Raw genomic sequence first — 20,319 nt, 5'->3', positions numbered from 1 at the left:
GCTGGTGGTCATGTTGCCTTAGACTAAAGACTTCTAAAACTGACATCCAATATCTGCCTTTCATAAGTGATTTTGAATTTTCCTTTTTTTGTTAGCTAAACATAAGGATTAAAAAAGTTTTCCATTCCCCATACCTTTGGTACATTTCTGGGGGAATTTCTTTCCCATGAAAAACCATAAAAACATTCAGAAGTGATTTCTAAGTACAACATGAAGCCATCAGGTCTTTCTGATTTTTATTTTTCCCTAAACTGTTGCTGTGGCTCCAATGTTCACCGCGGTGTTTTGACACTAGATTGTTCTAGGATAAGTCACTGAAACAATTACACATTTGTTCCTGATATTTAGAGTGCTTCTTTAATAATTCCTGTATACAAAGAAGCAATCCAGGGAAGATGACAAACGAGGAAAGACAGTTTAATATCTAGTTTTATTGTCAGCATGGATTCAGTAAAGAAATGGCAGCCACTGGAGTAGAAAACCATTCAATTGTAAACCAAGAATCAGACAGTTTAATAAGTAAATAATGTTTATTTTAGCTTAAGTAAGGAAAGAATGCAGGAGAATAATAAAAATAGCTGAAAGTGGTAAAAGTAGGAATACTACTTAATACCCATTTACCTTCAAAGCAGATCAAAGCAGCCTGTAGGTAGTCATGTGGAAGTGTAATCAGAAAAGAAAGCCAGAAATGGAAATTTTCATGGTCACATTTCTACCTGTATTTTCCTCCTTTGTCCATATATATCAACTCAAAATGCAGAAGCAGCAATCTATGTGTGGTTCATGTGGCTTAGGTGCACCAAAGGGGCCTAATGCTGGCTTTGACATATTTTGAGTATCTCCAGATTATGACCTCATGAACTCACCCTGCATGTAGGTTTCTGTAGGCTTCTATGTGAAGGTGTAGTGGTTTGACCTTGGTTGGATGCCAGATACCCACCAAAGCTTCTCTTTCATTTCCATAAAGAACTGGATAGGGGAGAGAAAGTATAATGAAGGGTTCATGGGTTGAGATAAGGACAGAGACCGATCACTCATCACGTACCAATACAGGCAAAACAGGCTCAACTTAAGAGATATGAAAGTAAATGATTACAAACAAAATCAGAGCAGGATAATGAGAAGTAATGAAAATAAACCCCTTAAAAACAATTTTCTCACATTCCTTCTTCCTTCCCATCTCTACCTCCTACCCTTCAAGTGGTGCAAGTAGGTGGGGAATGGGGGTTATGGTCAGTTCATCACACGTTGTTCCTGCCATTGCTCAGGGAGGGGAGTCCCTACCCTGCTCAGCATGGGGTCCCTCCCATGGGGTGCAGCTCTCTATGGTCTGCTTCAGTATTAGTCCATCCCATGTGCAGCAGTTTTCCAATAATTGCTGAAAACTGAGTCACCCTTTTAGAGGGCACGGTCCTCTACACACAACCTGCTCCAGCATGGGTCTCCTGCAATGTTACAGGCCCTGAGAGGAAATCTGCTCTAGTGTGGGCTCCTCCCTCCGTGGGTCTGCAGGTCCCTGCACGGATCCTGTTCCAGCATGGGATCCAGTGGGTTCACAGCGTCCTCTCAGGCATCCACATGCTCTTGTGTGGGCCTCTTCCACAGGCTATAGATGGATCTCTGCGTTCCCTTGGATCCCCATGGGCTGGAGGGTGACAGCCTTCTTGACCATGGTCTTCACCATGGTCTGCAGGGCAATCTCAGCTCTGGTGCCTGGAGCATCTCCTTCACCACCTTCTCCATGGACCTTGATGTCTGCAGAGTTGCTCCTCTCATGTGTTCTCACCCTGCTTCTCTGTGGCTGCAATTACATCTGCACAGCAACTATTTTGCTTCTTAAATTTGTTACCACAGAGGCATTAACACCATGTTTGATTGGCCCAGCTTTGGCAGAGGCCCATTTATTCTGGAGTCAGGTGGCATTGTCTCTACTGTAGGAAGCTCCTGGAATCTCCTCACCAAAGCCATCCCCTGTGGCCCTCCTGCTGAATAAACCTGGCCATGCAAAGCCAATACGGAAGGGAACCTTTGTGAAGTTGGATACAGTTCAGAATCTCTCTGTATGACAATACGTGCCCCCAGCATAGAAAACCAACCTAATATCAGGATTCATGCATTCAGGTAACCTTAAAGGACTTGTTTATGCTCAGTCTTGGCCACAAGCCATAGTTACCTATACCTCAACCTTGCCTACACATGGAAATTTAAAAAAAAAAAGACATTTCAGATTTCAAAAATTGTTGGACATGGAATTTCTCTTCATGGGCTACATGTCTGATTTAGTAGAAGTTTAGTAGAAAATCTTTTATCAAGTTCTTAGTGCAGTTCACTGTCACTGTTCAAGTCCTGGTCAAGTGGCAGCATAAACACAAATCTTCTCTGGGATTTCTTGCCCCTATCATGTAGGGTCTGTGTCCTTACCTTCTTTTTCTGATAGAAGTCTATTTTTCTGATTTATTTCTCAGTCAGAAGAGTGCAGTACTTTTCCCTTTTAAACATCACTACAGGTAGCATCCAGAGTGAGAGGTGGAAAGAGTAGTTTGGCAGAAGGAACATTAAGAGTGAAGTCAGGGAAGATCTTCAATGTGCACAACCTTGGATTGCTTAATGTGCACTGTCTTGCTATTTACTGATACCATATTTATGTAAAAAAATCTGCACATTTTCACATTGTCTTGCTTCATGGACATGTTTTCTTAACAATAACATGTTTAACAGTTTACAAGTTTCCCCAAAATTTTTTTTCATGTTCTTGAAAACTGACATAAACCAGTTTTGCTACATTGCAGAGACTTCAACAGCTAGTACCTATGACTGGGCATTGATTTGCAAACATATTTCTTCCATCTTCTCCAGGCATATAAATTTGTGTATGACTTTTGGCTTTGAAAGCATCTTATTTATAACATATATGTTCACACCTAATACCCAAATTTGAGGGACAGTTCAATGTAATGTATCAATGTCTGTCTCTTATAATTTGATTTGTCTCAAATAGTCAGTTCATGGCTAAACTTTCTGCTGCTATCATTCCTTCTACTACCTAAATATTAAAACAAACATGGTAATTTGTATGGTTTTCCCACTGGATCAGATGTCAGACTGCTTCAGATAATCCTAGCAGCTAACATTTTTATCCCTAGCACTGAAAAAGCTGAGAAAAAGCTCATACAAAATTTTAGGTTTTTCTAAGGGATTTCTAAAGCTTACACCTACTATAGAGATGATATGGGTTAGACACCACCAGTAAATGGAGTAAAGTCCTGACAGAACAGATGCATCAGCTTTTCCATAGTGATAGCACTACTGGTGCAGCACATGACAACACTAAAATGAAAGACATACCTATAAAAAGATGAAAAAAGTTCTTTGAACAACCAGCTCTGGTTAGATGGAACTTCTTGGATATTTCTCTTTTTTTTTTTTACCTGCAAACTAGTAAATTTCTATCTTCTTTTCCTACAATTATTAAGATGGGATGATACTATGACTTGTTTTCTAACAGAAATTTTTCTTGTTTGTGTAAAACAGGCATCCTTAAATGAATATTCACCAGACATGACACATCTTCTTCACTGTTCTCATAAGACTGAGTGTGACCAAATGATCAATTATCGACAGCAAAATGTTCTCATGTGCATTCAAGCCACTTAAAGTAGATATAATATCACTGGATACAGTATCACTAGATACAAGATCTTTAGAAGTCCAGAGATTTTTTTGCAAGTTTGAACACCTAGAAACTTAATCTAGTTTAGGTAGCTGCTTTGCCTGTCAGTTTAGTAAAAAATCTCAAGAACTCTACTAAGTTCTTATGAGAATTTGTCAATATTCTTTTAATTACATCTATATATCTATATATGTATATATCTATATATGTATATATCTATATCTATATCTATACCATGAAGATAGATATTCAGTTTTGCAGGTTTCAAAAATTTCAGGGGAATGGGGAATGCATGATTTGAAGAGCCAAATACTTTCCATAAGGATGCATAGCAAAGATTGCCCACACTACTGGGAAGAATGATTCAGAGTCAGCTCACAGTCATAGTTCTGAATCATACCTTGGAAGTCCATAACATCCTAAGTCCAAAAATCCTAGAAGAGTCAGTAAGAAGAGAAAAAAAAAAGTATCCAAAGAGGACAAAAACCCAACCAAAACCAAACCAAAAACATGCATATAGAAAAATAGGTATAAAGGGATAGTTTTTACCTATATACATCCTGTTCCATGTTTATTTCCCTTTTTTTGTTTTCTATAGTTCTTTGTATTTTTTCTCCTAACCCACCTTGTCTCTTCTGTCATCAAGCATTTACTCTAATCTCTTGCATTAAAACGTGACCCCCATTCTTTCGGAGGGCCTCCTTGCTTTTTCTGCCTTCTTTTGACTTTCCTTTTCTGTTTCCTTTTCTTTCTTTCTCTGCTTAATCTCTAGCCAACCACCTTACAAGCCACCCAGCTGTGTATATTCCTCACTTTGAATTCACTGTAGCTGGAATACTTCCCAGAAGCTGTGGGTGTATAGATGTGTTTATAGAAAGGAAAGGAGTGAATGAGCTTGGTATGTTTTGGAAGAAATGCCAATTCTTTTTCCATTATTTTAGTGTCCTGTATCGGAGACAATAAGAATCAGCTTTCTTTAACAAATGGGAAGCCATAGGGTTACTGAGATCTCCAGCATGAAAATAAAGTGTGTAACTGATCTTTCTTTCACTTTTAGCTAGTAATTACTTTGCACACCACAGAAGCTTGCGATCAACTTACCACGCAATGAGATTATTCATAACTTCTTGCTTGCCTGTTTGTTGCCTGAAACGTGTTCATTCACATCTATCAATTTATGTTTTAAAATAGTGAACTCAAAAAGAAAAATAAAAATTGGCATGTGGGTGTTTAAAAAGAAAAAAATCTGTGGATTTTGCCTACCACCCAACTGTTTAATAGTAAAATACCTCCTTAAAAGTTTGGTCTGCTCAAACCTGAACTTCAATTGTTTCTCACATTTGGTCTGGCCGTGGAAGTAACAATAAAACCAGGGAAGGGGGACTGTCTGCTTTCTGTGACATGATCTAGGGAATAAGGCCAGCCTCAAATACCCTCATTTATCCAAATATTGGAGACATTTGCAATTCTCCTAGTAAATTATGATAAAGTAGATGCTGACAGAGCAACATGGGAAGGGATCTCCTATCGTTTAGGGGATATTTTAAGTGTTGTATGAAATTCGATCAGCAGTTCCAGTTCCATAGTGAATTCCATTTGAAAATAATAATTTTATTTCTTAAAATGGCCGCTTTCATTTATGCCAGTAGCTGGAAAGCAATCAATTCTAAGATAAAAACAGTTATTGAGGATTTTGCATTTACTGGGAAAACTGAAAATCTCAAAATGCTACCTGCAACCCAGCCATTAAGTTGTGTGCACTTCTGCATGCATATGTTTGGTTTTCCTTTGCTTCTCTTTCCATGTTAATGTGTGTAATTTGTTTACATTTTTTTAATTTGAAAATCATTGCAATTTAAGATCACTGTAAGAGATAGCAACAGATTTCAAACATTTGTAGCAAGCTTTTTGCCATAAGCATTACATAGTTGCAAAGAAATAGCAGGTGTAATATGAATTGTGTGAGATAAATCTAAACTCATGAAAAGAAGCAACATAATCTCAGAAATATTATTTTCTCTAAGTAAATTAAATTGTTGTTAAACAATCTTGGCTTTTAACACAGTAATACTTTCCATTTTTTTCCCTTGAAAAACCTTTATTACCATTATTACCCTTGAAAAACTAGTCTAGGAGCAAGGCTGTTCAAAGTGATTCATATTTAACCCCATGAAATCACCATCTAAGAGACACAGTCAAAAAAAAAAAAAGTTTACCTGAAAAATATTGAACTGACTGTAAACCACATAATTTTCTAATTTCCCAGTGTATACATATAAGTAATTTACTCATTCATTCTCTGAAATTGGTGTTTAATTGCAATACTTCCTTAATTATTGTTACATACACACATATTTAGAGGGAAAAGGCAATGAATTTCTATAACAAGAATTTAGAAAAGACTGGTAGCTTTTTGCCTGTTTGCTTGTTTTCCAGATGAATTCAAGTTCAGGTTCAGCTGAACTAGAGCCTTCCTGATTTAGATCAACATCAAGCTGAGTTCATCTCCACCATTTTTAAAAGCTTGACACTGACAGAAGGAAATATATTTGTGATATTGTTAGAAGCTGAGTTTGTATCAAAAAGGTTTCTGTAACTAGCACTTACAAAGAGAAAATGAGATTAATTCATTTGTATCATTTCATATGAAAAAGTGGTGATAACAGAGAGCAAATATCACAAGTCATATATTTTGAACCTGCTCTGTTGTCATGAGACTGAAGCTCAAATAAGGGCCTGGCCATGTAAGGGTTTGGAGTTTATCTTAAATATTAAAACAATAGTATTTGCTAGATAAGAGCATCAGAAGTCACAGTCTGAAAAAAATAAACAAACAAAATAACATTGTAAAAGGAAATCACACAACCAATTAAAACCAGGAAAATAAAGGAAAATGAACACTCATGGTTCAGGTAAACATGAGAATTAATTAATTAAATTAAAAGATAGGTACCAGGAATTATCAATTTTAACACTTTCATAAATATATTTTATGCAGTAGGACTAGAAATGGATGTTTATGGCAAAAGTTTTATATTATTATTTACAAAGCATATTACAAATTTCTAAAGTTTGTTTGTTTCACTTACATTCCATAATTCAAGCTTACCTCCTTCATATTGAATCTTTGGAGTGAGAAAACCTGAAAATACCAATTCAACATTCCCTAGAATTGCTGGCACGGACAAGATAAATAGAGCCAATTGGTACAGCTCGTGCCTTGGTATTTTTGAATCTTTCAGCGCTTCAGTATAGTTTTTATCTCTCCTCAACAGCAGCCCTTGCAAATGAATATATAAATAGTCCATTTTTCTTTGGCTGGCTGTCAGAAAAAGATGAGTACTATTTTGAACAAGTTTTTTGAGCTGGGAAGATTTTAAATCAGTTTGTTTTCTGTATCAGTAAGAATCAGAATAATTTTGTTCTGTACTGTGTCACGGTTGACCGTTTTCCATTTGACATTTCACGTTGACAACTTCTCTTCGGTTTCTAAATTTCTGAGAACAGCAGCTAAAGCAAATATCTTGCAGGCTTGCCTTCTAAATGATTTTCCATAATTTTCCACACTTTCCACTCAAATCCTGTTGACCCTGATGCTGATTTTGTGTTTTCCAGATGACAGTTCAGCCTGTTTGAAGATCTCTGTAGAAGATCTCTGATACTAAAGCGTTTTGAAATTGCTGATTTGTCAGACTGCGCAGCAGCTGTTGGTTCCTGTCAGCTGCCAGAACCTGTATCACTTTATATTCACTCACCTGAAGATTTTGCCATGGTCTCGGCAAGAATCCTACAGTTCTAAACCTTTTTCCAACAGGCTGTAAATTTAATGCAATCTACTAGATCATAGTTTCCTACTATTTATTTCTATGTAGTTCTTGAGCATACCTAATGTTTTTACCACAAAGCAAGAAATTGTCCCTTATGTCTTCATGTTATTGGTTACCAGCTTCAAAGATATCAAGAAGAACTGAACTGAATTCAGAAGGAATATCTTCTGTCACTTTCAATTTTTTCATCATGCCATTTTCTTTTCTATTTTACAGGTCTCTCTGGATTTTCCCTTTCTTTCTGTGGCAAATAAGATGGTCCTGTGCTGACCTTTAGCCTCAGAATAAAATCACACTGTTTTCACAATGACTTTTCCATTGCTTGTTTTACAGAATACAGCTGAATGTGATGAATATCATCTTATAAAGTTCAACAAATGTTCCAAACACTTAGACATATGTTATTCCCATTGCAATAGTCTTCAGAATAATTTACCATAAGCAATGAAGTAGGTATTTATTTTGAGTATCAATGTATAAGCTGGTCACAGATTTTGCCCTTGAAAAATGATCCTGTTTCTTCAGAATCCATCCCATATCACACCGTGTATGTCAGCTGCAGTTTTAGCTACATGCAGCAAAATTCAGATACTGATTCAGACAGGTTTGTGTATCTGTAGTGTTGGCATCTCCATATCAAACAGGGCTTGATCCAATTGCCCACATTTCCAGAACTAACTCAGCTACCCTGCTCTGTCCTGCCCTTTAACTGTTGCTCAAGGAAGTTTCCAATAAAAATCACAGATAACACTATGATCCAGTGCTTAAAATTTTGGAAGCAAAACTTCAGGACATGCTACCAATAAGTCCGACAGAAAGAAAAAGAAGAAATAAGAATAATGAATGCTATATAGCTGGGCAATTAAATTGCATTATAGTGCCAGAACCTTTGGAATTAAAAGTTAAATTTTTTAAGTTGGTTTTGTTTGGGGTTTTCTGTTTGCTTTATCAGAACTCTTATTATATGTTTTTAATGCCATAATGAAAACAGTTCTCAAAAACTAGAACAGACTGGACAGACTCAAATTAGCCTCCTATCATTCTTATCTCAGAAAAATAGGGGACATCGATTTTTTTTAATGCATTCTAATGTTATTGTTAAAAAAAATGAATGCTCAGCCTCATGGACAATGACCAGCCTATACAAAAAGAGCTTAAGAACAGATTAAACTATGTATATGTGTCCAACTTCTGTGTCTAGATTCCAAGGAATCCTCTGGCTGGAGTGTGATGCTCAAAGCCCTTTCTGCTTATCCCCTAATCCCATGTTTCACACTTCTAGAAAGCATAACCATGCCCATGAAAGCCCAAGAATTTCCTGTGCTCTACAGACCATATCAGGTCCTGCCAGAATCAACCTCCTAATTCTCTGGTTTTCCCAGGTTGCCTGAGTACAAGCAAGAGGAAAAAGAGACTTGAAAATGTACAGAAACTAACCATGAAATGCTGTAAAGAGCAAAAATATCATTTTGAATGATGCACAACAATTTTTGGAGGACAGATGTCAGATGGTTTCTTTGTGAAGTTCCTTCCTGTGTAGACAGACATTACCAGAATTTTAAAACATGTAAATCTTCTCCAAGTCCTCAGAATACAGTTAAACAAATGTAGGTACTGCCTATTCCTCATGCCAGACCTTTGTGTGGGAAGGAATTCCACCATGGAGAGGAAAGTACTGACTGACGTTTACTTACAGCCTCGTGCTACACTGGGTGACATCTTTATAATCTGAATGGGAACTGACAAAACAAAAAATGACTGACTGGGAAGTTTTTTTTATCTTAAAGTCGTGGTGAGGTGCCAACAAAGACATTCAATAAAAGAAACCCAACTGACAGTGAACACCAAAAATATATTTATTTAAGATTGAAGACATGATTAAAACAAATGTCAGGCAAAACTGCACAAGCAAGAAATATTTTTAATAATTCCACTTCTTTACAATTGCAATCAACCATATTTGATCATTATTTATGATGTTTCTTCTGGTCTTTTTGTTATTATCTACCCTGTAACTCCTTTAAGTAAAAATAAATAATATTTACCTTAACAAGTATCTTAATATCCAGATTTCACAGGAACCCACCTGCAGCTTTCCAGGAACTCCAAGCCACAGACCAAATGTAATTCACTTATATTGTTTTCCAATACACAGTATTCCCTTCTTTTTCTATTCTTCACCCACTAGAAATAATTTCAAGCTTCATTAAAGGCAAATATTAGCCTTTATTATTATTTTATTAAATTATTGAAATTTTGTTATATTTCTTGATACCTGTCCAAGTGCAACCTGCCTGTTTTATTTCCTACTTCATATTATTTCCCATTTATCTCTACACCTCCAGAGAGATATGCAGACCAGATAATATTTTACCAATAATGACTTGAAATTTCAAGTCTTAAAATACTTGCTTTGAAACTATTTAACTGCAAGGTAACTTGTTTCAGGAAAAAAACCACCAAAAACAACGGTGAATTTTCCTGTTAAGCTCTCATATTGTAATTATGGCATTAATGTGGCCATTCATGAAGTGGAGGTGTCAGACAGAGTCTGTGTTTTTGAATTTCATTTATGAAACACATTTTGTATATGTTTTGGCCTTCTTTGGAAGAGTAATAAGTACATGTTCACTGCAGATTTATGATTTTGAATTTTTTGAAGGAAAAAGAAGCCAGACAGGGACAGTGTCAACACTCATGGCTGAAATAACAAAAAAAATGGGATTTCTCAATGTAAATGGATGGCTTATTAACTTTTCTCTGAAGGGATTTTGCAACAATTTGCTTTCACGTATTTTTTTGTCCCATTCCAAGAAAATGTCTTAGTTCTTTAGATATTTCCCCCCACAATTGTTTTCCATACATACTATGTTGCATTTTACTAGATTTCAGATCTATACATTTGAATTTGGCTTTCCTCTTGCGCTTGATCCAAGAAGGAAGCACATTTGATTTTTTGGAAGAGACACTATCTTTTAAATAAAGGGGAGGGTGACACAAAATATAGTTGTCTGGAAGAAATCAAAGCTACTTATTCAAGCACAGACATTTTTCTCAGGGAAAATGAGTAACTTTACTATTCAATAGAAGTGTTTTTTTGTTTTGTTTTCAGCTTTTAAGCAGACTAAAATTTCCTATAGATCCTTTAAAAGTCCAGAAAGATGTAGTACTTCAAATGTTTTTATAACAAGTTTGCTATCCATTTTGAAATAAAATATGGTTAGAATAGGGTTTCATGGAACCATGGTGATTCCATGTCTTTTCTAAAGTAACGTTTAAGAGTATGAGGAGAAGCAGAGATTCAGGAGGCAATGCTGAAGAGCACTGAGTCATGTTTCAACTCCACAGTAGGCTTGAATAGCCTAATTGCCTCAAGTTCAGGTGAACAAGATCTGAACATCCACAACCTACTGTAAATTCAAATTCTACTAATTTCTAAGTCTCAGTCCTCTCTCACTCTCTCTAGACATCTTCAGACATCTCTGTTCAGAAGAACTGGACATGAATAAACCCTTTTCACTCTACTTTTCTAAAGATTTATGTGCTTTGACTGTGCTGTGCTTTTGGGTGACAAATCTGAACTAAAGTTCATGAAATATCATTATTTTAGTGACAAGAACACAGAATTAGGAGTTTCATGGGATAGGTTATTTATAAGCAGAAGTCAGCATAGGGAAAATGGTATCCACTGGTGATTTATATCCTTCTTGCTTCTAAAGTAATTGAGATGTGTCTTTAAATTGAAATCTACTGCCAGCCTTAGCTCAAACCAACAAATCTGTAATCAGACAAATGATGGTCAGTACCTCCTGCTTTGACCCAATAGTCTTTCACCATTTTCATATTTAGAAATAAAATCATTAAAAGAGAATTTAAGCTTCAGTATATCGAAATATTGATTGTAGATGAAGTAGCCCTGAAGCACAAGTTACCACTTAGTACAGTTGTTGAATTTTTGTTGAAAGAATTTTGAACCCAAGCCAACATCTTTAACAAAATTAAGAAATCTTGAAAATAGTTAAATTTAAACAAAGATTTACTTGCATCAATGGGTAAAAATCATTACTCAGATTGTGTGTATGAACAATCTGATTTGACTCAGGCTTCATAAAACTGGTAGATGTATTATGAAACAGTTTAAATAACTTATACAGCGCTTGTTTACCTCTCATCAACAAAATATCAATCAAAATTATTTGCAGATGGATTTATCTCCAAGTTATTACAGATTTTTTAAAACCTGAATAGATTACAAGATTGATACTAATTTTATTTTCTCATTTGTAGCACTGAGATACTGATACATATTTTATAATAAAAATGAGGCATGCTGATGGAAAGTATGATATAAATGTATATTGTGGTTCAGTTGATGAGCTGTATAAATTATTTACTCAGAAAAATATAATACTGGAAATTAAAATTATATATAAATTGCATGCTATCATTCAGGAAAAAACTTCTCAGGCCAGTTATTGACAGATCTGAAATTTGGTCTGGTAATACAGTCCTTTGGGAATAAGACACTCCAAAATTGAAGCAACCCTCTCAGCCCTTATAAGTAAACTTAAAAGCAGATATTTGAAGCTAATATTGAAAATTTGATAAGCTTACAAAAAAGCCTGAGAAATCCAGAGGTATGAGATCAAAATGTGTGAGCATTTACTTTCTATTTAGCATCTATCAAACTGTGGTTACGTGTTTGTCACACTAAGAAGGTCAGATCTAAAAAGTAGTGCATGCACATTATTTCTTTAATTTTACTATGAAATCATTGTTTGATTAGTAGCATTATGCATTCCAACTGAATTCTAATATAAAATTTCTATTTATTGACCTAATTCTGCCTGTGAGGGTTTATTTTGCTTCATATTTGGAAGAGACAGAGTCATAATTTCTGTATTTAATATTTTCAATTACTTGAATTGTGTAAGTCTGGCTATCAGGACAAAAAAAAATGAGGGAAGGTGAAGTGTGAAAAATTGCCATCTTTCACAGCTTTAAAATGTTGGCTCTGTTGTCTGGCATAATTAAGTCAACAGTCTGCTGGTCTGCTTCCAGGCACTTTGACAACTGTTCTCTCACTGCCATCAGTAAATTAATGGGACTGTGCTTTTCCCAAGGGGCACTGTATGCAGAATGAGAATTTTCTTGTCCTTTGGTCTGCTGCTGGTGAAGTGGTGATGGGCAGCAGTGCTCAGTGGGTAGGAGCTGTCAGGTCATTTGCTCTATTATAGTTGGACCATTCACACCATTACAGTTAGATGTGATAACGCTTACACCCGTTATCATCAGAGGTTTATTGTGTCCCAACTGTTAGCGTGGTCTCTAAGGTAATAGACCACAGCTGCGAAGTGAATTCTTTTGTCACAGAGCAAGAAGAGAAGAGAGTCTTTTCAGGCATTTGCAAGTTGGGAGTGTTAGAGCTGCTTAGTATTCACTAGGGTTCTATACAGGCTCGTAAGTTTTGATAAAATTATATATTTCAGTTTTGTCACATACAGATTTCATCCCTGGAAGTCTGAGGGTTTCTTTGGTGGGTTTGTTTGTTTGTGGCTTGTCTCTTTTTTCTTTGTTTGGTTGGGTGTTTTTGTTGGGGTTTTTTTGTAGTGTTTTTTTGTGTGTGTGTGTTTTTTGTGTGTTTTTTGGGGATTTTTTTTTTTTTTTTTGCTTTTTGGTGGTTTTTTTGTTTGGGGTTTTTTTGTTTAGGTTTTTTTTTTGTGATTTATTTGTTGTTTGGTTTTGGAGGGGGTTTTGGTTTTGTGGGGATTTTCTGTTGGTCTGTTGGTTGGTTCATTAGTTTTCTTTGTTTGGTTGGAGGATTTTTTTGTTGTTGTTTTTTTTTCCCCAGCTTTAAGCTTACATTAATCCAAGTACTACCAGCTCTCACCTAATTTTATTGAACTCAGTCATACAAGCACTAACTTTTGACTGATCAATTCACTGGAAAACTATTGAACAGTATAAATTTAGAGGGGTTTTGCAAATGTGTGGACACTTCAGTGTCCACATGAGTGCTTAAGTCCTGGCTTTACCCTGCACTAGGAAAATAACCTTCTGTAACTAATGTGGTTGGGGTCAAGATTGGTACTTTTGTTATCCAAGGTTTTATTACATTGAAGTAAACATGTCCTTTGTAGAGATGGATCAAGTAGAAGATGAATGCTACCTACCTAGAGAGAAATCTGGCAGAAAAATTGCAGGGAGTACAGATTGTACTGGAAGTGGTACCACTGAACTCGATAAAAGCCTTTGCTCAGCTACATCTGGCTAAACAAAAGACATTAAACAGTCTTGTAGTTAGAACAAACAAACACTGAAAATTGATTTGAAAGTCTCACAAAACTCTTGATCCATGCAGGAGTCTTTATTATTTTAGAAGAAACCATTTATTAGGTGAAAGTATGGCAAATCTTTGTTGCAAGTTTCATTTTAAAAGATGTGTACTTTAACAACTAACGGTGGAGTAATCAGGAGCTAATTGCTTTCTTTACAGTGGCAATCAGGTCAGAGCTAGGGATGTGAGAGAAATAGCAAAAATCAAGGCAAAGAAACAAAAGATAAAGAAAAATTAATTTTCTAAATGTCACAGTTAGCAATGAATGTTATCAATGTTGGCTATTCTTTATTTTTTGTGTGTGCAAGACTTTGTTCACCACCTGGAATGACACTCATAACTTACAATTCAGTACAGTTTGGTAGTAAGATTTATTTTGTTCCAACAAAGAAAGCAGAAGAAAAAGGAGCAGATTATGTCACTTAGAGAAGCATAATTTCAAATTATCACAATTTCTTTTAGTAATCTTTTGCTTATTTGCTACTGATTACTCCCCAATAATAATACTTGCTAAAAAAATTAATAATTTAAAAAATGCTATATATTTCCCAAAGCATATTTTGATATAGATGTCCAACTAAACGAGAAAAATAAAATCACAAAGCATATTAATTGGTCAAATTGTCACACTTGGGATTTCATTTAAAGGTTTTCCCCTGTCACATGCAAGTGTGATATTGTGCCACAACAGACAGTGGATTCAAGTCTTTAATATTTGCCTTCATATTTATTATTTTTTGAGCTGCACTTAAAAGAATTATTGCTTTTATGGTTCTTGCTGTTTACTAATTTTTAGAGGAATTTTTAATATATTGAAATTAAGTTTTGCCTAGAGAAAAAAGGGCAAGCATGATCATAGACATGAGCACTCTCTCCCATGTTTCCATTTATTGTTATCATTGGTTTCTCTGGGCATTTTTCACTAGCTCTGCTCTACCTTAAAATACCATTTTAAAACTAGAAAATGGGGCTATTTCAGTAAAAAATCTGGCAAACAAATTTACAATTTCAGCTGAAAATGTGCCCTAGATTTATGTAATATTTCATCTCTTCTTCTGACTACAAGTATACTGACATGCCATTCTTCTATCTGTTCTTCTCTGTTGAGGTTGACTAAAACACTTGTTTCTCATGAGATTTTTTTCAAAGGTGTATTAATGCTGGAAAAAAGACATTTGCTTTTTCCTTCAAAACGCAATGTAGACCCAAAGACCAATAATAACAATAATGATGCTTATGAAATAACAAGTTTAGAATGACTCAATTAATTGTGTCTTAATTCCACTTATGAGAAGACAGAGCCCAATTTGAACGAGGCTCAAAAAGCCTAAGGTGTGGACTACTAAACTCCAGTAGAGTCACTTTGAACACTTTGAAGTTTGTTTTCTGTTGTTTATTTTTTCTAGTTGTGTGCACTTTAAGACTGAAAGAAAGGTCTTATTATTCTATTCTATTCTATTCTATTCTATTCTATTCTATTCTATTCTATTCTATTCCATTCCATTCCATTCCATTCCATTCCATTCTTATTATAGAAAGGTCATCTACTTCCTATAATATTCTTGGAAATGTTAGTTGATCCTTGGTAGTCCTTTGGGGTACCAGATTTGAAACTCAACCATTCTTTTGGATAATCAGAAATAGGGTTTTTGACATAAGGGGTAAGGTTCTGAGAAGGCAAAATACAGGGAAGGTTCACTGCTCTGCTGTAAATAACACTGATTTGTTGACAAAAATAAAAGATAAGATAGACTAATGCAGATGTTACAGATTGTTATTACAAAAAGAAAAATAAAAGAAAATACATATAAAAAAAGAAAATATATAAAAATTGATTGGATTATAGAGTAAAATAACAACTACGGAGGACCCCAAATCCAGAATGTACTCACTATTTTTCTAGTCCAACCAGTCCCCAAAAACACATGCCCATTTGTGACTGGAGTAGGTTAGGTGCACATCCCAAACCTCTCCATGGTGTAAAGGGAACACAGTAAGTAGGGCTGATCAGGTGGATTGATACCTACACTGGTGCTCCAAATACAGCAAAGTAGGGTAGAACCCACAGCCCTGCTTGCACCAGGTGGGCAGATCCAGAAGTGCAAGGGTGAAACAATAAAGTTTGCTCAGCACTGGGAACTGTGAGCTGTAAATAAGGATTGATGGCCTTGATTATCAGTCAAATGAGTTCCAAAACAGAGGAACAGTTGTTCTCTTTTAAACACACTTTTAAATACTTAGGTACTTTTGGAAGTACTTACCCATGTAAAAGACACATGGTTAACTTAAATGCAAAGACCAAAATGTCCTGGTGATTGCCCTATAAATCTGAAGTTATATGAGAATTGAGAGGTTGTGGGGAAGATCTACATTCTTCCTTAAAACTATCCCCATCTTCATGGATGAGATCTCCCAGAATCACTCTGGGATCACCATTACACATTTCTAGAAGAGTGTGTGTCCCAAATATTTGGGAACCCCTGGGATGTTCTCAGATTCACCCCTCCAAGACTGCTTTCAGATATGCAAGTCAGACTTCAGTTAGATGAAAGGTGAAGAATCATCAGACTAGGGTACAAGTGGAAACAGATACTGTTTTCAAAAGGTCAAATTTTGTGTCACCATTTTTTTTTTAAATTTTCAAATGCAGCATACGGAAGTTTGAAGACTGATGTGTACCTTCAAATATCATATAGACTACTAGGAACTCATTAAATGAAAGTGAAAAATAATGGTCCTTGTTCCAAAGCACTAATGAGCTATATATGTCAATATCATTTGACTAGATTGTCATTAAGTGGGAAATAACTTTAAGCAAGATACTGCACCAACTGGAAGTGAGTTGTTTAAAGTAACAGCCTACCATAAGGACAGTAAAAGAGAAAATTCTCATTTCAAACAACCACATATTCTGGAGTAAGAGAGGAATGAATTCATGCGCATGTTTTGAATGGTTTTTTATCTTGCTGCCTGTTTTTGTTTAATAGTATATTGAGTTGTAATTTTTTTTATAACTTGCTTAAATGGAACAAGGTAATACCATGTGCTTTAGATTTACAGTGGTTAAGGATTTTACTAAGAGTCCATCACATTACTATCCTGTTTCTGAAATGCATATTGAAGTTTCTCTTTCTGTCCAAAAATATCAGATATGTGTTTGTCTTTTCTTAGTATCCTTATAAATTACAAAGGTTACAGTACACCTTTAGACATGGTCTTTGCAAACATATTAATGAGTTTTAATAGAAAAATTGAAATGATAGAGCTTTTTGTGAAGTATCAAGTCACCTTTGGAAATTCTTTCTGTTCAGTCAGCACTAATTCTGGTTTTAATCTCTCTTTTAATCTTTTAAATTACTAGCATTATTCTTCTCTGCAAGTTAGTTTCCTTTTCTATGTACATATTTTTAATATGAATCTGTTATTGTTGCTAATTTTCATTTAACTTCTCTCTTTTAGACTTTCAGTGTGCCTAAAAATTCAGGCAAAACCCTGAATATTTTGGAGATTCACGCTTATAATATGAAAATAAAATTTAAGATATTTATTCCAGAACAGTATTTTCTAAGAGAGATAAAATGCCATGTTGTCATTGCAGCCTTGTCATTCTTTAAAAAGTTCAAATTCAATAATGCAGTTAGGAGTGAATGTAGACTTAATACTTTCAGCTCTTCGGGACCAGGAAGGAGCCTGTTTTTACTCTCTCGATTCCGAGACATAATTTTTAAGAGAGAGTTAGATCATGAATGCACCTCAAAATATTACTTCAAGATGGAGAATCACTGAGCAAGGGCAGGCCTAGCAGATGATTCTTGTTCCCTGGTTTTCTTCAAAGCTCTATGTTAAGCTGACTCCTGTTCAGGTGGTTGGAGGGTATAGAGAATCACAAGACTCAAGACATAGCTATAACTGGATACTGAACACAGTAGATCTGTATAAATGTCCTCAAAAATTTACAGATCTCAAAATCTGTTGATTAGATCTGCAGTATTAACTTGAGAAAATGCAGCATGGTTGATATTGCAGCTGAAGGGAATTACACCAGAATTGCCCAAAGACAAAGTTTAGTACTTTCCTCTCTTTTGACCTTAGTCTGGATTTCAGAGCTGAGGTGATTTTCTGTGCTGGCAGGAAGATAGAGACGGTGGCATTGTTGAAATTTGTCTTCAGACTTAACTCTCCAAAGAGGTCAAGGAACTGAATGACTGTCTCTGACAGGGTCCAATGGCATTCTGTGAGAAAAATTGCTATTTAAGTCCTCACAGAAGAATCATGTCAGGGCTTCTTAATTCTCCTTCAGGCCCTGTGGCATTAACAAACAGCTCACAGCAACTTGGGTTATGGCTGGTTCATGGTGATGTGAAGTTCTATTTATTAGCTGTTCATTTTGGACAAAACAGAGAAACATTTGCTGAATGGAGAAGTATTTTCATGCAGACACAATTATTCTGGCAGAACGTTAATAATGAAAAATCACAGGAGATCGGAGCTGTACTACTTAAATATACTGACATAATGTAATGCTAATCAAATTATTTTCCAGGCTAATGCTATTATATCAGAGCATATCTAATCTATGTAATTGGAAAGCTGCTATTTATTTATCATTTTCACCAAAGCCTGAGGAAAAACTGAAAAAAATCTACAAGATTAATTTAGATTCACAAGAAACAAACTACACAAGCACATTCTCTACTAAATCAAAGGAAGACATTTTTGAGCTGTTCAAACTTACATATGCAGAAGAGTAGTCATAGAGAATGCTATACTTTTTCAGAAAAGGCCTTTACATTATTTCAAAAAATACTAATCAAAATCTTCATGATAGAAAGCAACCAGGTCTATGATGGGTTGCCTCTAAGCTGCTAGGTTCCCTATTTAGTCATGGACAGACTCCCTGTTTAGCCACAGACTCCTAATTTATTATATCTGTGAGTCTTTCAGGGACAGCTGTCCACATGAAAAGTACCATATAATTTCCTTGGTACCTCTAACATTGCCCTTCACTGCAGAGACAGAAATATCTGGGCATCAGCAAAGCACACTGACAGAAGCTGAATGGTTGCATAAGCTCTTTAGGGCTCAGACCACAGCAACTTTCTCCTCTCAGTGTCTGTAACCATCAGGCTTGACCCTGTATGCACTTTTGGAGAAGAACCACTCCAGACTTAATTTGGCCATGCCTGAAAAAATTACATCAGAATTTTCATGAAGCTGTTAAGGCATGTCCGAAATGACTTTCAAGTCTGGCACACTCAGATTTGGAATGGAAGCACTGGACAGAGAAATAAGAGAAGAGTTATTTTTGCCGCTGGATTGTCAGTAAAACATAGAGTACTGATGTTCCAATAAATCTTACAATTACAATGAACTTCTGCTTCCACTCTTTTGGTTTGCATAGTCTTTTAGGCATCAGAGGGCATAGCAGTTGCTATATTTTAATATAAGTTCCACTAAACAAATTAAAATAAATAAATACTTTATAATCAACAGGGATATAGTGAATGGAGGAAAATAACTTTCTTAGTTTTCCATGTACCACATGAGAGTTTTCTCAAATTAGCCTTTACAATCATATGGTTACATAAAAAATAGTTATATATTATTAATAGTATTTATACTATATCTGTACCAGCATCATGCTTTATCTGTTACCTTTTGTCCTGTTCCTTATGTCTACTTCTGAATGAGCTTTCAGCATATAGAACAGTTGGTCATGGCTAATAATCTTAAAGATGTACACAGAGTTATTTATTTTATGCCCTCTTGGTAATTTAGGAAGATACCAGCTGAAAAAAAAAAAAAGGAGCAATCTGAAAAAAATTTGGAAAACACAGAAACATGGTGTTCTAAAATTTTCATGGCTTGCAAAGCTTACTAGCAGACAGACAGACAACTATTCCTTGTGAAAACAAATAGCTTTAATCTGAATTTAAATACTAAACTAAAGATTGATTTAATTGCACATAATATAATTGAAGTATGTTACACAGTCTTTTGTTATTCATTATCATAATAAGCAAAAGTGTTTTAACTATGCAAATTAAATGTAGTTAAATACAATCCGTTTAAAATATAACAAAGAAGTGGCTCAGCGTGGGTCCGTTTCATAACAAGTGTCCTTCATTTTCACTGGAAAATACAAAATATACAAAACAAATATGTTTATGCTGCTTCAGAAAATTACTTTGTAGTATTCTATAACTTATAAGCAAATAGAAATATATTTTTTTACTATGATTGTAATTGGTGAAAGACTACATGAGACTTGGTCCTAATTCTGTTAGATCTCCTTTAGCAGAAGAATTCTCTTTCATTCAGAAACAGGTAACCTAAGCTATTGTATAAACTATTGCATATGTATAAACTTCAGATTTATGTTGGTTCATAAATTTATGAAAAAAATATAATTTTCCCAAATTATACTATTTAAAATTTATAACTATATAAAGTATAAAGTATGCATGATGTTGACTTCTGCATGA

This window comes from Ammospiza nelsoni, chromosome 2, assembly GCF_027579445.1.
Source record: "Ammospiza nelsoni isolate bAmmNel1 chromosome 2, bAmmNel1.pri, whole genome shotgun sequence".
Classification (NCBI taxonomy): domain Eukaryota; kingdom Metazoa; phylum Chordata; class Aves; order Passeriformes; family Passerellidae; genus Ammospiza; species Ammospiza nelsoni.
This window is presented reverse-complemented; position numbering follows the sequence as displayed.